Source organism: Herpailurus yagouaroundi, unplaced genomic scaffold (assembly GCF_014898765.1).
Source record: "Herpailurus yagouaroundi ecotype Mexico unplaced genomic scaffold, PumYag 181, whole genome shotgun sequence".
Taxonomy (NCBI): domain Eukaryota; kingdom Metazoa; phylum Chordata; class Mammalia; order Carnivora; family Felidae; genus Herpailurus; species Herpailurus yagouaroundi.
In genome coordinates, this window is record NW_024412412.1 from 16,298,887 (window position 1) to 16,318,457 (window position 19,571).

The following is a 19,571-nucleotide window of genomic DNA, read 5'->3' on the forward strand; positions in this document are numbered from 1 at the left end:
TAGTATGAACTATTCAACAGTACCTAAACACAGCTCTACCGGTGGCACACATGCAGTGTTCTTCTAACTCAGGTGGCCGTGGGCTAGCCTTGTAGTGTGTGTGAATCTCATAGACCCCAGAGCTAACTCCCTTGGATTTTTTTCCTCCTCCAACGACTCAAAAATGGCAAAATTTGCAGGGAAGACCTTTGTTTCTCCTGGAAGAAGAAAAGGGGAAATAAGAGAAGAGCCAGGTGAAAAGAAAGTTGAACCAAGAAACTTAGGAAGGCCTTCTTCCCAAGTACAGAGGGAAGGGGGGTCTCCTTCTCCTCCCACCTGTGTCCTAACTCTAGCCCATGGCCCGAGTGGGCTGTACTTCCTAATGGGTATAGGAGAGACTTAGAGTGTCACTGGGGTCGCCTACTTCATGATTCCCCAGGATAAAGCCCAGGATGAGAGTGGTAAGGAGACCTCACCATCCCCTGACACAGTTTCTGCCCACATCTTTTTGACAGTCCATCTTGGATAGATGGGAGAAGGCCTTAAGATCATTGTGATGTTTTAGTATTATAATTATTAAAGGATTATTTAAAATACTACTTATTTCAGAGAAACTTATAATACCCAAATAACAAATAAATATTTAGTTAGAAAAGGATGACTTTCCTAGAAACGATTGTTTTATCTGGTTTGGGGAAATAATCCTCTTTGGCCCTATCTGGGCAGGGACCCTGTTGTGTCATCATGGTCTGATCATGGTATCTGTCACTGATATCTATCACTTACACTAATTTTTTTAAGAAAAATAATGCAATACTATAAATATGGGCTATAATAATATACCCTTAGAGAATGGGTAAGTACTACACGGACTCCGTTTTTCTGACAATAAAGTAAGCCCAAGAGAAGATTTTTAAGTGACTGATTTTTGTGTTCCTAAATGACTAGTGAAGTCATTCTTGAAAGACGGTCTTTTTTAGGATTTAAAGAAACATTTGCATATGCACAAATTTGAAGTTTATTTTCAGCCTTTTAAAAAATTTTATTTAAATCCAAGTTAGTCAACATATACTGTAATAATGGTTTCAGGAGTAGAACCCAGTGATTCATCACTTACACATAACACCCAGTGCTCATCACAAGTGCCCTCCTCAATGCCCATCACCCATTTAGCTCATCCCCCTCCTCCTCTCCAGCAACCCTCGGTTTGTTCTCTGTATTTAAGAGTCTTTCATGGTTTGCCTCCCTCTCTGTTTTTATCTTATTTTCCCTTCCCTTCCCTTATGTTCATCTATTTTGTATCTTAAATTCCACATATGAGTTAAATCATATGACATTTGTCTTTCTCTGACTTACTTTGCTTAGCATAATACATTCTAGTTCCATTCACATTGTTGCAAATGACAAGATTTCATTCTTTTTGATGGCTGGCTGATATTCCATTATATATGTATGTGTGTGTGTGTATGTGTGTGTGTGTGTGCATATACACACACACATACATATATAATGGAATATCAGCCAGCCATCAAAAAGAATGAAATCTTGCCATTTGCAACAATGTGAATGGAACTAGAATGTATTATATGTATGTGAATGGAACAAGAATGTATATATATGTATGTACACACACACACACACACACACACACACACACACACATCCCTACCCCCACCCCCCCACAATACATATCAATCACTTCTTTATCCATTCATCAGTTGATGGGCATTTGTCAGCCTGGTATTTTTACCTTTTCCCTCTTTATGTATTATTATGGAGGATAGTTTTCAAAATATCAGACTCTTGGTGCAACGATGTGTTTAGGGAGAACCCCCCCTGGTAGAATGGTCCTCCATTTTTTTCTCTTATTTCCTCTAGCACCTTCATTTGTGCATCTTTCTTTCATCTATTGTATTAGTTTTGGGATAACAAAATCAGATATAGTACATTATGAATAAGTCAGTGTTATAATGCAGCTCTTACACAGGAGATCTTTGTTACTGTCAGCTTTGCAAAGGCCTTATTTAGTACGGGATCAGGTACATTTTGTACATCGCCTGCAAAAATGCAAACTGTATCTTTGACAAGCCTATTTTAAGAATAAGATTAGGGGCGCCTGGGTGGCGCAGTCAGTTAAGCGTCCGACTTCAGCCAGGTCACGATCTCGCGGTCCGTGAGTTCGAGCCCCGCGTCGGGCTCCGGGCTGATGGCTCGGAGCCTGGAGCCTGTTTCCGATTCTGTGTCTCCCTCTCTCTCTGCCCCTCCCCCGTTCATGCTCTGTCTCTCTCTGTCCCAAAAATAAATAAACGTTGAAAAAAAAAATTAAAAGAATAAGATTATAAAATTTTCAAACTATTTTGATGGCAATTTAATTTTATAATAAATAAATAAAAATAAATAAACGAATGACTGTAAATCTCACTACATTTAGTCAAACTAAATCTTTAGTGAGGTTATAAATTTATTTTGAGGAAAATGCCTCAAATGAGTTCAGAAACCCTCCAGCTAATAAAAAGACATCATCAAATCTCAGTTCTCTGGCTGTCTTAGCACCTGTAGTGGTCACAGTAGCATTAAAATCTTTCTGAAACTGACTCATGCAAGTTCATCTCTAGCTATGTAGGTCTCCTAACTGGTCATGTTTCTATTAGAGATTATTTACCCTTTCTGGAATCCTAGTGATCAGAATGTAATCCTTGGTGTCTTTAATGAGAAAAATATCCCCTTCCCCCCAATTCAGTGTTCAGCCGATACGTATTTATGTGATCAACAAAAGAAAGGAATGTTTTCAGATCCTGGGCTTGATTATTTTTTGTTTCAGATGTGACAGATTTGCTGAGCAAAGCTCACAAGTCCCCTCTTCCTCTCTACCCACCACTACCCCTACTTACAACACATAAACACACACACACACACACACACACACACACACACACACGTTCAAAACCCTGCACCATCTGACTGTTAATACACACATCAGGTCTAGGTCACCCAGCTTTTCTGAAGGAAATTGAGTCTGCTGAGTACTCCTTTATTCTCAGTATACATTACATTACAAGTAATAGTACTGAACTTTTCAATGCTTACAATGTTCCCTAGGAGTGTATCGGTTGAGCAGGTGAAAAAAAAAATATCTGGAAGTTTATTATTTTTCCACCAATATATTTGACACCACCTTTGGAGGGGGAACAAAAGGCATACTGTCAAGCCGATAGACCTGGACAAAATGTTACTGTTTGTTCCTCATGAGCACAGAGGTATATTTAAGCAAAGAAAGACATTCCATGACTCTCCTGGGACTTCCTTCCTTCAGCTGAATTACACCAACACGTTCACACCACTGTGGTTCAGACTGCGTTGGAATTTGAAATGCAGACTTCTATTTGCCAATGTTTAAATACCACAGCTATAAAAATTCATATTAGGATTGAACCTGGCCTTAAAATACCACCGAACAAATGAGAGTTTATTGGGGAAAATGTGTGTACACATGAAATTACAGTAGAAGATATGAAAATAATGGGTGTCCTTGTTTGACAGATTCTATACTCACACAATAAAGCCTCAAAGTCACCAGAAGTCACCAGTTTTGGATTGTGTTTCAAGTCCAGGCTCACTGACATTCATGAAACTTTTGGTAAAACATGGGCCAAGTTTCGAGCAAGCCTGGGTAGAATACTTCTTTCATGTGGAACCTGTGTGAAACTCGGTGGCTTTGGCTAGCTTTCACCTTGAGTTTCACATTCAAACAATCCCAAGTTTCAGAGTAAAATTAAGGGGTGAAGGGAAGTAAAGAGGCAAACACACAGAAAACCGCTCAACAAGAGCGAAACAGAAAAAAATGACTTGCCAGAGAATGAAATGGCTGTCTGTCATCCTCCACATGCACTTCATCTTGGTGCCACTGTATTCTGCAACTAAACTTATGTTGCCTGCAGCATATATCTGCGCTCATCAATGCCAAATCAAGGCTTCCTGGTACTCCGGGGGAGAAAATTCTAGACCCTCCAAGGCCCTAGGAAGCAGTGAAGCACGTGCTCAAAGTAACCGGAGGATTTAAAATTTGTATGCAGAAATGTGAGGATGAAGAGACTCCTTAAAATGCAGATTTGAAAGGAAAAAGGTAGCAATTAAATGTCCCACTTTTGGAAAGAAAAACCAGAGGGCGCATCTCTAGGTTTTCCTACTAAACTCAAACTCTAGAGCTTATCTTGCCTCTATTTCGAATCTAAAGGGACCTCCGAACCCATAGCATCCTCTGTAGCTTCAGCCCTCTGAAAACTTGTCCTGCGGCCACTTGCTTTCCTTCCCAGCAAGGTGCAGGCTACAGAGAGCAGACTGTGTTCGCTGTAAGGAGCCACTTCCTTGGCTGGGACTGAAGCAGTCTCCTGACAGGATTAGGCTCGTTCTACTCCTAACCTGAACACAACACACGGGGACCCTGTGCCAGGGAACGTCAAGCTCAGTACCTAGCAGAGGACTTTGAAAACACCCTCTGCTTGGGCTAGGGAAGCAAAGGCTAACAGAGCAATGTAATTAACACACGAGTTTTCTTCAAAGTAAAGAGAACACTTAAAAGCCTACTGCATGGCGAGAAACTGTTCCACTTGGCCAATTCTAAGAAATTCATTAAAAAAAAAAATTCTTATCCCTCATTTAGCAGATGTTTCACTCACATAGCAGACTTTTGGCTACAAAGCGTTTTTCTTTCTTTCTGTTTTTTTCCCCTAGTTTTCCTTCTTAGAAAATGTCTTTCTTGTAATTTTTTGTCTGTTTGTATTGTTTAAAAGTTACCCAGAAGATCAGTGTGTTTAAAATGCATGTTTTCTTTTGCCATGTGGTCTGAGATACCAAATAAACTTCTTTGGAGACAAGAATCTAAATTCCAAGGATTTCAGTGTCCATGTTGAAAAAGCAACATTAGGCCCCAAGGCACATTGTAATTTTGAGGCAACAGGGCAACTCAAGGGAGGGGTTGATAGAATCAGGTTGTATGCACCGTCCTTCGATGCTTTCACACGTCTGCTCAGAGGGGGTGCAGAGAGTTGTCCTAAAGCCTGTGTGGTGAGAGGTGAGAGACCTTCCCATAAAAGTCTTTTCCTTTGCGTTAGGAGTTCCTATACAAGTAAAACCTCAGACATCATCAGTAAGGAAAACCAAAGCCACATAGATTGAAAGGAAATGGTATAAAAGCATTGAGAAAAAAAAAAAAGTCGTTTCACTGAACACAGTAAATACCCACAATCAAAGTTAACTGCTGTGTTTGAAGTTAAAGTCCACAGATCAAAGTACTTTGCAAAATGTCAAGCATGAGCATAAGGAGGACGAGGGGAGAGGCACAGAAGACTTTCCAGAATACTGTACTGTCCCGTTACAGAAACCTGCTAGCCGAAGACCTTTAGCTAGGTAAAGCATTTTCAAAGCCAGGTCACCTGAACTGTGGCAGGAACATGAAAATTTTAAAAAATGAAACATAAAAAAAAAACCTCTTCCACATTAGCAAGGAACAAAGCGGTGATCCAAGAACAAAATAAAATAGAGCTATCTCATTCTCCTTAAAGACTAATTACTGACATTTTCTTGGCTCAGGTGGTTGCAGCTTTTTCCTTTTTTTTTCCTTTTTCCATGCCCTTAGAAAGTTAAAAATAAGTAAACAGTCTAAACAACAAAATTACGATGTCTGGACCCTCTCACTGCTGGCCGTCAGGTTAATTGGAGCTCTGATGTAGCTCAGTCACAGGCCAGTATGTATCACAGGTCAACGTGACAGAGAGCTTTGAGCAAAGTTTAAAAGTACAGCCACAGAAGTGTCCAGATGCCATTGCTGTATTCCGGAACACCAGATTTACCTGCAAATCGTGCACAGCCGCCCCATACCTTCGCTATAAATGAGTTATGTCAGAGACGATCGTCAGACACATATCAGAAACCAATGAAATAATTCCAGAAGGGAAAAAAAAAAAAAAAAATCTTACCTCCAGGCAGCTGGGCTCCACAGTTGCTCTAAACAGAGGAAGTAGGAGTCAGTGGCCTTTTACATGTAGAGGTTGTTTATTTAGCCCTTTTTAAAAGGTCTTGAACTCCAGAGGTTTAAGATTAAGTCCAATGCAAGTGTCTGAAGGAAAAAAAGGCAAGAGAGACGGCAAATAAGAGAGGGAAAGAATCCCAGCTGCTGGGTGGTGCCACTGTTCTGAGAGCATTTGAGCTATTTTCAGCATTAACAGCGGCCGGAGTTGTCTGCAAAGGGATGGAAAAGCCTTCCCTGAGTCGCCACCTCCCTCCCCCTTTCCCCACGTGGTGGGGGGGGGGGGGGGCACGAACCAGGAAACCCACGACAACGTGGTTCGCTGTACAAATACTCATTTACATTTTGAGGAAAACTGCCAGCACTGTTGAAAACGACAACAGCAAAAACAACTTGACTGAAATCTTAAAGACACATGGTGCCATGCCGCAATCCTCAGGTTTTCCGAATGACTTACCTGATGTGTTGAAAAGAAGGTGTCCTCTTTGTGCCTTATTGAGAGGGAGGAGGTTTCTTCTGATGATTACTCGCTTCTGGGGGTCTTAAAAAATATTTTAGATCTCTCCGAGGAATGTCTGTTGTCACCCTGTCCTTCTTAAGCCTGAACACAAATGGTTTATTTCTCGCACGCACCTAAATTTCCAGTTTCGTCAACTGTGCTATTTTTGAAAGCTACTGGGTTAAGCTGTTGACATTTCTTATCTGTTGGCAGCGACTGGGGACCATTCAGTGACATGATGCAGACAGACACGGATCCCTTGCTTGTGCTTCCAAAGGAGTAATTCAGATTGGGTCACCAACAACGAGCAGCAGACTTGGGGCTTTCACTTTATTTCTAGAATTATAAATTAAGATCTAGGAGTGCTGTTCATTCATTCATTCAGCAATTTGTGTGGCCGGTACTTGCGAGCCTCCCGTGTGTCACACATGGTGAGAATAACAAGAGCGAGTGGAATAAACAGGGTCCTTGCCTCAGAAGGCTCACAGCACACCGAGGCAGCAAGAATAAAGAATACAGAGCATTTGTTACAATCTCTTGGTCACATGAGGAGACTTCAAACCATGGCCACGGGAGATCGGGATTTCTGTCGACTGGGACTGCAGGGAGATGCTATGGGTGGCCATCAGACCAACCTCTGGCTTCTGTGGCTTTACTGTGCCTTTGACAGCACCCCTAAGAAGGAAGATCCGTTACTTCCTACCCGAAAACACACTTAGGTATTTTCTTAAAAACCTGTATTCCGCGTCTGTGAAATCCCTGACTTCCCTGTCTCTCTACTCCTGTAACCTAGAGAATGCTTAGGCAGGGAGAAAGCACTGCTAAGAAGGGGTGGGAGAAGGGTCCCTGATCCTTAGTCCAGTGTGAAAACCACCTGGATGTATTTGATAATGGATGTTGTGAAGGTTGGTTGCTAGAGGCTCAGATCAAGTCCAACTGTGTCTTTACAGTTAAAGACGCTGGAACTGATGATAGAAAATACTAGAGATTATGCATGATACATAAAAAAAAAAAACGGTTACATGACTACTATTTCAAGTCTTGTGATAAAATAGTCAAATCCTTCAGCTACCCTACACTATAAAGCTATACGGATGGGGTGCCTGGGGGCTCAGTCGGTTAAGTGTCCGATTTCAGCTCAGGTCATGATCTTGAGGTCTGGGTCTGTGAGTTCGAGCTCCGCATCAGGCCTTGTGCCAAAAACTCAGAGCATGGAGCCTGCTTTGGATTCTCTCTCTCTCTCTCTCTCTCTCTCTCTCTCTCTCTCTCTCTGCCTCTCTCTGTCTCTCTGCCTCTCCCCTGCTCATGCTCTGTCTCTCTCAAAAATAAATAAACATTAAAAAATTAAAAAACTACACAGACCTCTAAATGAAAAAAAAAACCTATAACTTAAGTTTGAAATATCTAATCAAATTAAAAAAAAATTTATTTTAAAAATACATAGCAGAATTTTAAAAATCTCTCTAGAGTCATGTATTTTTCTGTTCATTTCTTTTAAATGGTCACATTTTACTATGTCACCAATACCTGCCAGTTTCTTTTTTTTTTTTAATTTTTTTTTTTAACATTTATTTATTTTTGAGACAGAGAGAGACAGAGCATGAATGGGGGAGGGGCAGAGAGACAGGGAGACACAGAATCAGAAGCAGGCTCCAGGCTCTGGGCCATCCCAGAGCCCGACGCAGGGCTCAAACTCGCGGACCGCAAGATCGTGACCTGAGCTGAAGTCGGACGCTCAACCGACTGAGCCACCCAGGCGCCCCTTTTTTTTTTTTTTTTCCCTGCCAGTTTCAAAAAGGGTACTTTACTTGGCAAAACAAGAGATGGGAATAATTCTGGCAAATTCGAGCCTCAGATAGAAATTCTTTTTAATTGTTTTTCCTTTTTCCTCTGTATAGTTTATAATGAAAAGAAAAATACGTGTGAAAATGGGCTGTCTTTGCAACACTATGGAAGTTAACGAAAGGAAGACCACCAAGGCAGCCATTACCTTTAAATTCCAAACCTCCTGCTTTCCACACGAACACTGAGAGAAGCCCATTGCCTCATGTTTAGCTATTACTAGAGTCATTTTACATCACAGTCTCCACTTAAACGGACAGGTTCTGATCCTGCTAGCTGCTTGCATTCAGGATGAGCCCTGTCTTGCGTCATGACTCATCAAGGTCCCGCCATTCCCCAGAGATCCCAACTGTCCAGACAGCCAGGCAGGTAACACCTTTCAGCAGATTTGCTGGCACAGAAGAGTGCAAGTTGGACTTTTGGCACATTTTTAAAAATCAGAAGGTAGCATATTTGGTCTTTTCTACTCGCCCAACCACCGTGACTTTTACAAGCGACTGATGTCTTAGCAACTGTTCTAATAGTAGTAATCTTCATGATTTTATCATATTTTTTTCTCTCTTTGATTTTGGTTTTTATACACAAAATGATTTACAATAATTGCGGATGCTTATATGGGAGTGGGCTTCCTATATTGGTGAAACAACAGATAACGGCTTTGGCATAACCCCTCCTGTGTATAACATGGGGATGGTAATAGTACCAGTCCACAGGGTTGTGGTAGGGCTTATATAATCACATAAAATGCTTAACCGAGTAATGCCTGACACATAGCCAGCACTCAATAAAAATTAATACTATTATCACTGTTCTAAGTCTAGAGTTGGGCTGTCCAATATGGTGGATACACGGGCTATTGAGCATTTAACATGTGACTAGTCAAAACTGAGATGTCCTATGATTGTAAAATGCACACTGAATTTTGAAGACTTACTATAAAAAAATGTAAACTCATATTTTATATTGATTATATATTGAACTGTGAATACCTCAGACATCCTAGGTTAAGGAAACTGTTAAAATGAATTTTACCTGTTTAATTGTGTTTTTTTTTAATGTGGCAACTAGAAAATTTTGAATTATATATGCGGCTTTCGTGGTTGCACACTGCCATCTAGGCCAGTGGTGCTCAAACTGTAGCAGGCATCAGAGTGACCTGGAAGGCTTGTCAAAGCCTTTGCCGGATCCCATCCCCAGTTTCTGATTTAGTAGATCTGGGGCGAGGTCTGGAATTTTGCATCTCTAACAAGTCCCCAAGTGATTCTTTTTTCTAAAAAAAAAAATATTTATTTGAGAGAGAGAGCGTGCACCAGAGAGCAGGTGCATGTGCATGCATGGGTGAGGGGCAGAGAGAGAGATGGAGAGAGAGATCCCAAGCAGTCTCTATGCTCAGCAGAGAGCCAGATGCAGGGCTCGATCCCATGGCTGTGAGATCACAACCTGAGCCGAGATCAAGAGTTGGACACTCAACCGACTGAGCCATCCAGGCGCCTTCCCAAATGAGTCTTAACCACACTTTGAGAACCACTGGTCTGGGGCCTTGCTACTTAAAGAGCAGTCCATGGACAACATCAAAGTCAACACTTGGAATTTTGTAGGAAATGTGAAAACTCAGGCCCCACCCATACCTACTGAACCAGCACCTCCATTTTTACAACATCCCCAGGTTATATGTGTGCACATTGAGATTTGTGAGAAATTAATATAGCGTAGTGACTCTCATTCCTGAGTATATGTGAGGCTTATCTAGAAAATTTTGAAAGTATCAGTACACTGGACCCATCTCTAGAGAGTTTGCTTTCACTAATCCGATCGAAACCCAACATATCTGAAAAGCTCCCCCACGTAATTCTAACATAAAAGCAAACCGGACACGTTCTGGAAGGGCAGTGAGGGGCAGACGCTTCGGGACTGTCAGATGCTGGGAGAATAGGACTCGAACAGACTGGAGTTGGGTGGGTGTTGCAGCCAGCATGGGGAGACTGGAAGGAGGTGTTCCTGGCTTCTGCAAGTCTGACAGAAGCCCCCAGCTGCCCCAGGGTTGGAGTTGGAGGGAAGACTGGATAAAGATTCAGTTCCTCTAGTTCTCAGAGGAACTAGACCACCAGACCAAGTGTTGTCTGAGGAGAGATGCAGGCTCAGAAAATAAGATGAGGACCTGGTTAGAAAAAAACCTGGTGTAAGTCATGAGTGGGACCAGCTGCCATGTTGACCGAATTTCTCAAACTCTCTATAAGGACAGGATCGGTTTCAGAGGCTGGGTCTGGAATAATCTTTCAGAGATGAGGAGGGGGGAAATGGATAGAAGTGTTGAAAATCAGTTTAGCTGTACATTTCTTTCTCTCCTTCCATTGTGTGCAATAAAAGTTGAGACTCTTCTGAGCTAAGTGGTGGTCAAATTAAAAACAACGCATGCTAGGACATAGTTGACATAGATCAAACTGTCCCAGAGGATATCTGTATCTCAGAAGAGGATCTCGGTAAGTTAAGTAACTCTCTATTGATAGAACTGGGAAGAAGACAGGTTCTGGAGTAGAGAAACCTTCTGTTCTCCTGCAGCACACCTTTGTTCCACCTTTAAGTAAGCGAGCACCGTATTTGGAACAATCTCCCCAGTTTGCCAGATGACTCCTCACTTTTCAGGTGGGCTCAGAGCATTGCGTGTTCCAGAGGGCCTGAGAAAAGGGCACTCCTCACTGGAACAGAGAAGGTGGGCCCACAGTGATCGTATTTAAAATCCTAATTCTGTGGGCAGAGACCGTCTGTAGGTTCCCTTCTCACTTTATTATTTGGTTGTTTCAGAAGACATTAAACATGTGTAATGCTTAAGAACAGAGACTCTGGAGCCAGTGGGTCTGGATTTGGATACCGGTCCTGCCATTTCTCTGTGACCATGGGCCCGTTCCTTCACCTCCCATTGCTTCGGTTTCCTTCCCTACCATGGGGCCTCGTGGGGTTGTTATGAGGATTAAAGGAGTTGTCTGAAAAGAATGTGGAAACGTCTGGCACATGGTAAATGCTATCATTGACTTAACAATGAAAATAGAGTAAAGTAACTGCAGGTTGCCATGTATGGTCAAATCCAGTCACTTTTTTTTAGGTACCAAAATGATTTCCAGGGACTTTTATGGGTGTGATTTCTTGAATGCATGTGTTTTGAAGGCTTCTTTGAGCGTTGTTTAAATTTTTTTCCCAAGAGAACTCAGAATTCTCGATTGATTCCTCATCACTTCCTATTATTTGTGAGGATCTCAGTAGGAAGGAAGTGAATGTAGTTTTCCCATGAATATTGTTTTCTAGGCTGCATTTTTTTTCTCCCTGAAGTCCTTTGAAAAATAAGTTGCACTCTCCATGTTTGAAGGCTTCCCTGGCCCATGTCAGTTGAGTAGCATTGTCTAATATTCCAGGAGAACAATGCATCATTCTCCAAGTCAAATATTTCAGTGCTTAGGGAGAGGCAGCAAGACTGCCTGAAACACCGGCATGAGTTTCAAAGATGTATTGAAGAGGCAGAGTCTCATACTACAGAGACTCTAGAAATCAGGTAATGCTGATGGATGGAAGGGGTGGACCCCAAAGTCAGGCATGTTGGATGCAGAATGAGAGCTAGATTAAGTGAAATAACATCTTTGATGCTTATCTGCTTCAACCACCTGAGACAAAGTGAAGCATATTCAATACAAATGGTGACGTGTGGCGGCATCGTGTGCTTAGGAAGTGTCAGCCAGGTGATCTGTGGGAACCTGAGTATGTTGAGTGCTGAACAGGGAATAAATGCACTGATGAGGAAAGCCCGAGAGCTTGAGTGACTTTGGACCAGTCACACACACCCTACACACTTGTGCCCTGAAACGTAGGCACAAGGATTGGGCAGGAACCCCCTTCTTGACTCCAACATCTGTGCTTTTGCTTGGGCTTGTGTGAATTACATTCGGCAAGCCCCATCATACTCTCCACCTTCAGGTGTAGTTATTCGAAAGTTGTCAAAGCGTATGTCCAATTATTTCTACTACCTGGTTACCAAAGTGAAGCAAATATTTTCTTAGGAGATGGTTTGCCATCATGTGTGTGCCATTATGCAATCTGGGGCCGGAGTTTCCCAAATAAGGTGAAAATCTTAAGGAATGGTTAGAGAACTACTATCAAATGCAAGAGAGTATATAGAAATGACATCTTAAAACGTGTTAAAGCTCAGTTTTCCGGTTAAACCTTTATCGGTCTTAGGTGTGCTGTTTGAGTCCCATGTATATTTAAAAACTACCTCTGCTGTTTTTCTAACCATAACTTTTCTTGATATTTATGTTCTATTGAAATCGAGGCATATGCAACAGTTGCTCACTGTGGTATAAAAATCTTCAAGATAAGCCTTCTTAAGGTGGTCTGTTTAAAGCTCTGCACCATCTTCTTAGATCTCCGCCCACCTCTCCCTACCTACCTTGTAGCCCCATTGCTTCTAGCCTCTCTGGTCTTTCAGTTCCTAGAATGGACCACACTTAGGGCTGTCGCATGCACTATTCTCTGTCACCGGAATGCCTTCCCTGCTCAGCAGTTAATGCTGTGCGTCCTTCAGGCAAAGTGCCCCTTCCTCAGGAAGGCTTCCCTGATCCACCCAAGGTCATGTTTTCACCCTTGAATAATCAATCATATTCTTTGTTTCCTTGAGTGTCAGACTTGGTTGTGTTTGTTCGCGTGATGCACTCATGCATTTCTCCTCCATTAGCCTGGAGGTTCCTGTTTCCCCTTCATATTGCATTTCCTCCACATTTATTGCATTTGTGCCTGGCACAAAGTAAGTGCTTAATGCGTATTTGTTGAATAAATAAATGATTAAGCGGTTCTCCAGAAGGCATTAAGCAACACATGATGACAGTTTTGTTATAGATTTATCAGAACTTGTGAAATACAAAGTGTCTTATCCTGTAAAAAGCAAAAAACTATGTCTTCTAATTAAGTAGCTATTTCCAGCCAAGAGGATTCTCTGAAATATATTGCTTTGTAGTTATATTTTTGGCTTAAAAGCTTTCTCAAGAGGCAAATGTCACTCGTTTTAACCTTCAGGCTGTAATATATTCTGTTATCATAATAATTTACATAAAATCTTCTAACATAGGTTTGAAATAAAGCAAGTTACTGCACTCATCATATCTCCAGACCTTTCTCAGAACCATGTAATAATACTTGTTGTAGGGTGTATTATGAATTATAATCACTCAGTTGAGGTCCCCGCTATAAAGCGGTTAGGGTTGTTGAGAGAGTTACGTATTTCCTAGATGGTTCCTAGATAGTTATACCACCTGGCTCTCTGCGAGTCATTTCTGATATTGTTTATTAGTTTCTGAGTAGACAGAAGTGAAACACCATGTCAACAATGCAGTGCCGTCAGGCCATTGTGATTCCTATGGCATGAATCGCTTTCTCATGTCCATATTGTCCCTTAGTTATAAACGTACAATGAATTACTTGTCACTGACGAGTAGCTGGGAGATTTACAGTCTTGCTCTCTGGCAAAGGGCAAGGTGATGTCAACAGGAAAGGAAAGGAGAACTTTATGTGGCTTGGGCTACATAGCAGGAGTTGGAGGCTGGAGGCTGGTATTTGCCATGTTGTCTTAGACGAGGCTGTGAGACCCTCCCTTCTACCTTGGGCAGAGGGATATTTGCTATAAATAAGAATGTCTGAAGATGAAAAGTATCTTTTCTGAGTGATTCAAAGAATGAATTAACCCAATAATCCATGGCACATTTCCATCATTGCCATGACCATAAAATTTAATTTTACAAGGATAATCACACACGTAAATAATACACGGAATGTTAGAAAGGGTCCTTGCAAGTCACAGAGATGACGGTTAAGTAAAGAACAACAAGGAACGGTTGACCAGCATTCAAAGGCTAGAAGGAACTATAGATTCATTATATCAAGCGTATTAGAGAAATGACCTCCAAAATGAATGCAAGTCGGGGATGGGAAACTTCAGAGACTGGAAATGCTAATATTTTTTGTGTCGTCCGCCCTCTGAGCCAGAACCTCCTACCTCTTTGTGCAATCTGTTTGTGTGTGCGGGTGGGTTGCAGATGTTGCCGCAATATCGATCCCTCCAGTTGTCAGGTGGCCAGGGGAAGCTGGGGCTCCCAGACCCTCACCTCTGGCTCTTAGCAACCTCATTTGTTTACCTGGGCGTGACTACACATACTCTCCCTTCCAAGCATGCTGGCTAGAGGGAGGTTCGGGAGAGAATACTCCAACCAGCAAGGTCAACCTACTAAAAACAGCAACAATAGTCTTATTCACAAAAGGAAGCACGAGAAATAAGACGGTATGGGAGGGGTCTGTCAGAAATGTCAAGAAATGAGTAATGACAGCTCAGTTTTCCAAAAAAAGAAAGGGAGTGTGGGAGAATACATCCAGACTTTCGGGATCTGGAGCTAGATCTGGACGGGCCTCCAGGAGAGGGCCCACCTGCCAGCAGCAGTGGATGTTTTGTGTTCAGACACGAGGTGGGGTTGGACCTCCGAGTCAAAGCAAACACCTTTCGCCTTCTGGCAAGTGCCCTTCTTTTTTACAGCAAGTATTTCTTTAAGCATCCGTTTCAATGGAAGTTTCTCTCTGATACATTTCGTTTTGATAATCAAGTCACGATTTCCACCCTTATTCCTCTCTCAAATAAGTGAATCATGTTCCATAGTTGTGACAGACAATGCTCTCTACCTACTGAGAATCCACTTTTGCCTCCATCTGTAGAATCCTGATAATACGCCGATTTCAAAACCTGCCTTCCTAGATTTTTTTTTTTTTTTTTTTTTTACCTTCCCAGATTTTCTTGCCGTCTGTTCTGGCCAATAAGATGTAGGGAAGACCCATCACACACACAATAACAGCCGAGAACCTCCTGAGAAGAAGGGTTCTTTGCCCTTTTTGCCTTTTAAATGTTTATTTATTTTTGAGAGAGTGCAAGTGGGGGAGGGGCAGAGAGCGAAGGGGGACAGAGGATCGGAAGAGGCAGGGCTTGAACTCACAAACCACGAGATCGTGACCTGAGCTGAAGTGGATACTCGACCAACTGAGCCACTCAGGAGCCCTTGCCCTTTAACCGAGATCTGCTCCTCTTAGCTGACAGAAATGCCAATTCCTTTCTGGGAGGCACATGCTAAGGGTGGGGTGACAGAGTCGAACCCACACTGGACTTCTCGTTGTTTGAGGTAAACCAACCTCTCACTTGGTGAAATGGTCGTCTTGAGATAATCTCTTACTTGGAGGTTGACAACGTACTTGACACAAGCAATTAAGAAGTGGTTTATTATATCAGGCGGGCTGAAAGACAGCAGTAGGCTGTATAGTTTCCGAAGTTTTGAACGAACCTTCTGGAATCAACAATAAGCCCCCACAACAGTGTAGCATTCAGTTTTCTAGCCTCTTATCACTTCCAAATGGAGTGAAAATTGCTCTGACAAACAGAGCCTATGTGTTTAAAGCCCTAAGCGCTGCATCATTTAAATATTTTTGGTTCTAAATATAGTAACGTAGTTGATGCTATTTTCCAAAACTAACATTAAATGATCAGTGATGTCAAGAGAACTAAGAACATAGTAATACTCTGCAGGAAATACAAAACAGGAACCCATTGTTTATCCTGTTCTCAGTGTACATGGCCACAGCATTGTTCCGAAAACTTTGAACTTCTGCGTAGCCTACCCAGCCTTTAAAATCTAAATTGAATGATGAAATTTGTCCTTGTTACAAAAAAAAAGGACGTAGCCTACCCAGCCTTTAAAATCTAAATTGAATGAGGAAATTTGTCCTTGTTACAAAAAAAAGGAATGTTGAAAAGATCCTCAAGACTGCTAATGTATTGAGTTTGAATATTAAATTATCCTTTAAGATTTCTACTTATAATTTTTTTTTAAATGGTGAATGCTATCAGTCTTAATTGAGAGGAAGTGATGTTGGATCAGGAAGCCAATAATTTTCCAGTTTTAAAAACACTAAAGATACACATGAAATGAAGAAGCTATTTTAAGTGTTCTTGTCTTATGGCTTCTGATTAAATACCCTAAATTGAAGAAATGGCTATAAATCATAATATACTCCGTTTTATAACAGGCAGTCATGTATAAATATTTTGTCTTTCTCTCAATATTTGCCAAGAGGAGAATGGTTGAGAACAAGGTTCTGGAGGCTGTCTGCCAACCATAAAAATCTGACTACTTTCGGATTTCTTCCAACAGTGCGGCTACGGGAATTTCCTTGTCTCGTTGGTGAAATGCGAACCGTAGCAGTATTTGACTCATGTGATTATTATGAGGATGAATGGGCTAATATATGGAAATCCCTTAAAACAATGCCTGGTACACAAGAAGCACTCATTAGTGTTAGTTGTGCTGTTACCATCATTATCTCGATGAGGCACAACCCACAAAGTTAAATCATGGGCTTTGAGCATAAAGAGTCTTTAGCTAATTTTCTGGTTCTATCCCTTATCAGCTCCTTGAGTTGCGCATGATCTCTGTGTCTCAGTTCCCTCATCTGAAAAGTGGGGATATCATTAATTACCCCTGAGCATTATTAAGAGGAGTAAGAAGGTAACGCATGGAAGCCACGATGGCACACAGTAATCGTTAGTAATTTTAAAAAATCAGATTAGGGGCGCCTGGGTGGCACAGTCGGTTAAGCGTCCGACTTCAGCCAGGTCACGATCTCGCGGTCCGTGAGTTCGAGCCCCGCGTCAGGCTCTGGGCTGATGGCTCAGAGCCTGGAGCCTGTTTCCGATTCTGTGTCTCCCTCTCTCTCTGCCCCTCCCCCGTTCATGCTCTGTCTCTCTCTGTCCCAAAAATAAATAAACGTTGAAAAAAAAATAAACAAGAATTCATGGAGTTGTTCAATAACTGGATTAAGAAAATTCCCATCTCTGCTCGTGACGTTGTCTGTAATTGACATAATGGCCTCTTTAAAGCAATAACATTAGCACCATCTTATTTGGTGAGCGGAAGAAGGTTGAAGAGGAAAGACACTGCATTAAAAAGAAGCAGAGAATTGACTTTTAAAGGCCCTGTAAGAGTCTATCATAACCTTACAGATGGAAGAGGCAGAGTTATAATCTTATGTATCTTTGTTACAAACACCTATATCCATTGACTGCGCTTATAATGAATGATAATTGAGGTATAAGCATCCCTGTATTACAGCAATTATTACATTGTAAAAAAGAAAAAAAAAAAAGAATCAAGTCTTTGGAATCATGCAGAGCTGACCTCCAGGCTTATTTTCCTGAGTGGCAATGCCTATCACTTTGGGCAAGTCAATCTGTCTGAACCTTGATTTTCTTGTATAATAAAATGCACACAACACCGCCTACTTCTTTAGAACACTTTTGAGAGGACGAAATGAGACCGTGAAAATCAGTTACTTAGTTAACAGCCTGTTGCAGAACAGGGTTTAATATAGTTCATATAGGTTTAATACTTCGTTGTTGCTGTTGACTGGTCTTTTTCTTACTCGTAGGCTCCTTGGGAACAGGACTCCCTCTGAAAACATAAGTACAGCCAGTTCCTAGAACAGCGTCTGGTCACTAGAATGACCTGAGTGTGTATGTGTGTGTATCAGATGAGCCAAGACAGGGATACTGAGCGGAAAACGTGGAAACAACCACAGAAATGCATAGAAGGCTTCACTTGTTTAAGTGGAAATAGCTGAGAGAGACAGGCATTGACAAATTGATGTTCTGGAGAGTAGATTTAAGTAAAAAGTAAGTAAAGAACAACATTATCCTCACACAACATATTTCGAAGGGAAGGACAAGCTGTAAGGGATAGAGAAATGTTCTCAGTGGTGACCATTATGGCACCTGAGGGGATTATAAACAGCATCTTTAAATGGGGCTATTTCTATATATTACCTGTGTTTTCTTCCTTTGTACAAAGATGGTAATGACTTTAGATCCATGATTTTTGTTAACTTTGTCTGATTCTTTCTTTAATTCACAGGAGTTTTTATATAAAACTCAAATCTTCTAATTGCTCTCTGAACCCCTCCTGCATCCCACATTCTCTCTTTCTTATACTAGGTATCTCCGCCCTGGTGGCTCATAGCTTTTATGTCTCAATCTAGCGACACGAATCCTAGGTGGTCAGGCTTTATGTAGTGGTTCTACCCCAGATCTTTGTCTGGAAGATTTCTCAGACATGGCATAGTTTGGAGATTTTCAGCACCAATTTTGCACCCCATATTTCTTACCTTTCATTTAACCTTACGTCATAGCTGAAGAAACGTTACAACGCCTACCTAATCATCCCCTTCACATTTTGACACTTGGGGTGTACAGGATCACTTTATAGAAAAACCATTACTAGGAGCAGGGTCTGAGACGCATTGTTCTGGTGGGGGGTGGGGTGGGTAAAAGGGCATTGACAGTGTATTCTAGATCTGAGATAGGAGAAGTCCCCCTGGGACCTGTCAGTCTGTACCTTGAACACCAAGGCTACTCTAGCACCAGAGGAGAGATTCTCAGTAATTTTAGTGAGAAGGGATTCAGTGGGGGAAAGAAATTAGCAGGCTCTACCTGCATGAGGAAATAAGTAAAACTTGGAGCTTCAGAGTTTAATAATAAGTATATTTTAATTGAGGCATTGGCCAGACTGTTGAGTAAGGTGATCCTAGAATCAGTCAGTTATCAAAGGAGAATAACACTGCTCGTGATAAGCAGAAAGATGGCTCGAGATGAGATAATTCTGTGAGAAATTATTTTTATTAAGACAGGCCCCACTTCGTGAAATCTCCCCAAAAGGAGAAACCTGCACCTGAGTTTATTTTATAGCATTCTATTAGGATGCGCTTATTTGGCAAGTCTTACAATTACACCCTGTAAGGAATCCTTCCTACAAAAAAAGATAAAGAGGACTAAATTCAGGTCGTCCTTAAATTTGCACATCCAATAGTGGGTAAGGGAAGAAGGAGTTGGAAAGGACTTTGCAAATGATGCCCATCGCTGTGGGCACACCTGAGCTATAAACTGCAGTGCCTCTACCGTTCTGTAACCTGAACTCTGTTTTCATGTGGCCGATTAAGATCTATCCACTTGGCCTCTTTTTAAAAGACTTGGCACACATTTGAACACACCGTTGAGACTCCAAACTGGACTTGTGCGCCACATTCTATTTTGGGTGACCACAAAGGTGCTGGAAATTTCAGGTAGTAACAAACACCACAACCTATAAACCAAAGCACGTGAGA

At 41.6% G+C, this 19,571-nt stretch overlaps 1 protein-coding gene across 43 annotated transcripts in view; it reads right to left on the reverse strand.

Annotated features, from left to right (window-relative positions):
* SORBS2 (sorbin and SH3 domain containing 2) overlaps nt 1-19,571 on the reverse strand; it is a 351,293-nt gene that overhangs the window by 180,330 nt on the left and 151,392 nt on the right. For 42 of the 43 annotated variants that reach the window (XM_040489964.1, XM_040489961.1, XM_040489969.1 and 39 more), the window contains exon 2: nt 5,955-6,094. The gene's annotated coding sequence lies outside the window, so the exon portion shown is untranslated. Of the gene's footprint in view, nt 1-5,954; nt 6,095-6,461; nt 6,763-19,571 lie in introns of those variants that run through there. The other variant, XM_040489946.1, reaches the window with a different exon arrangement.